This window comes from Buceros rhinoceros, unplaced genomic scaffold, assembly GCF_000710305.1.
Source record: "Buceros rhinoceros silvestris isolate BGI_N320 unplaced genomic scaffold, ASM71030v1 scaffold129, whole genome shotgun sequence".
In the NCBI taxonomy this organism is placed as follows: Eukaryota; Metazoa; Chordata; class Aves; order Bucerotiformes; family Bucerotidae; genus Buceros; species Buceros rhinoceros.
In genome coordinates this window covers 10,283-12,851 of record NW_010430682.1, presented here as the reverse complement: position 1 = coordinate 12,851, position 2,569 = coordinate 10,283, and positions in this window count along the sequence as shown.

The following is a 2,569-nucleotide window of genomic DNA, read 5'->3' as shown; positions in this document are numbered from 1 at the left end:
CAAATCTGGCAGAGGAGTGATTTCAGGCCCTCTGTACTCATTGGGTTTGGTGCATAGAAGATGTTCTCAGAAGAAGGTTCACACCGAATGACTACTGCAGCTGGCAAGTTGTGCTGATGCTGGGACAACTTGAGTCCCTTTGAGTACAGTGCCCCAGCCCACCAAGTACCTCTGACTGTTCTCGTCATTCTTTTTATAGACAGAGGAAAAGGGCACTTGGCTGCTCTGGGCGCCAACACCCACAGAAGTCACAGCTGCAAATTGCACTGCTGTTGGCTAGCTTGGTTTACAGTCTGCCCTGCAAAGTGATTTCAATTAATTCCCTTCTAAGACACCTAATTTTTCCAGGGCATTGAGCATGGCAAGTTCACTCAAAATACTGAATTTATGTAAAAGAAATGGTTTCCAGGAGTAAGGCACAGCAATACTAAACTTTATAATTCAAGTATCTCCCTTTTAAATCTAGATAAAAGTCTTCTGCTTGTGAGTGTTAGATAAAAGGGAGATAATCTTTCCTGAGTAGAGAATGCCACTGAAGTAAGGCATTGTTTTCCCTTAATTTTCACAGTTACATGTCATAATGGAATTGTTGAGACAGGGGCAAGTATTTCTATTTTTGCGACCTTAACATTATGTATCTGTGATACCATAACTTAATTTTTTTCTTTCTTCTAGCCTACCGTTCCTCCAAATGGCCTCCACAAAATGGCATGGGCTACGCAACATAAGTGATACTGGATCACTGATGTAAACGCATCTGCTAAGAGTCAGAGTATAACGAGAAAGTGCATTATTAAGAACTTTGAAGATCAACAGTGAAGTCGTGAAGGCAATCAGAGCATTAAGGATAGAGGTCTTGCCCTGCATTGTTGTCAGAAGGGCTGCAAAGGCACTTGTCCACACTGGCTGTCTGGCGTAGGACATTGAGTTGGGAAAGTAGAAAATATCCACAGGTTTGAATATTAGTTAACTTTGCTAAAAATGCCTTGCCTGTCTTTGAGTTGCTAAAAGCCCTAGGTAAACAGGGTCTTATCACTTGACGCCTCATCGTTTGGGACAATATAAAGAGGAGAAGACTATTGTCTCTACAGCCACGAGGGAGGATGTGGCCTAAAGGGACCTGAGTCATAAGATACAAGAGATAATGACTAGCCCTCCCCGAACTGCGCCTGCTTAATAGACTGTTGAATATTACTTTCTCCTCCCCCGAGTTAATGAGACATGCGATGCATGACGTTGTATGACCTGTAACATGTAAGAAGACTGCGCATGTGCAAAGGGGAGGAGACCTAATTTACATCAGGAGCGGGAGAATCTAATACATATGTACCAGGCTGTTGAGCAATCCTTTGAATATGTACGTTTTACTGCTTTAAATAAGAGGCCAAAGCTACGGTGTGGTGTGCAAGCATCCTTAGGGTACCTGACCCTCACTGCACCCAACTCTAGAGAGCTGAAATCACAATAAACATACCTGCTTCACAATCAGTTTTGATTGCGGAGTTTTTCCACGCATCAACATGAGGTCTGACTGCCTTGACAGTGCGACTGAAGTGAGAATGCTCTGTGGGGTGTCTCAGTTCCAAATATTCGTACGTATAATTTTTTAAGTTCTGTGACAATTCTGCAGAACCACTTTCTACTTTCGTTGAATGTGTTTCTAAAACATTAATTGGGACTTCTTTGGTTCTTTTAGGCAGTATGAGAGAAGATCAGGGAAAATTGGTCAGGATGTGCTGTTTAATTTTAGCACATACATTGTATACCAAAGCTGTTTATGTATGTGGTTAGCCCAGTAATGGGGGGGAGGGAGGGGACACAAAAAGAAAAACGCCTCAGAAAGGCAGTTGCAATGAATGGCAGTTTAGCTTGTTCTTATTTGTGGTGGATGTTTTTGCTAGTGATTATTTGGGAAAAAAACCACAGTTTTTAAGTACCATACCATCTACCCTGGTGTAAATATTTAGCACAGCTTACTAGTGACCTAGCATTAGCATTAAAAACCGTAAGACTTACTGGCATGTATTAATGTGCTAATATTACATGTTTGAGACTGTTTTGAGAGTTAAGATGGCACAGTATAAAGCCTACAGTTACATATCCGACTCCAGAACATTCTCAACAATGCACTGGCAGGGCACAGTAAATCTTGCAGAAAACTATCCTGGTGAAGACTAGGCAATATTTTATTCCTGAGGCTACAGAATTAATCTCAAATACTGTGTTCAGATTTTGGCCCCTCACTACAGGAAGGACATTGAGGGTGCTGTTTAATTTTAGCACATACATTGTATACCAAAGCTGTTTATGTATGTGGTTAGCCCAGTAATGGGGGGGAGGGAGGGGACACAAAAAGAAAAACGCCTCAGAAAGGCAGTTGCAATGAATGGCAGTTTAGCTTGTTCTTATTTGTGGTGGATGTTTTTGCTAGTGATTATTTGGGAAAAAAACCACAGTTTTTAAGTACCATACCATCTACCCTGGTGTAAATATTTAGCACAGCTTACTAGTGACCTAGCATTAGCATTAAAAACCGTAAGACTTACTGGCATGTATTAATGTGCTAATA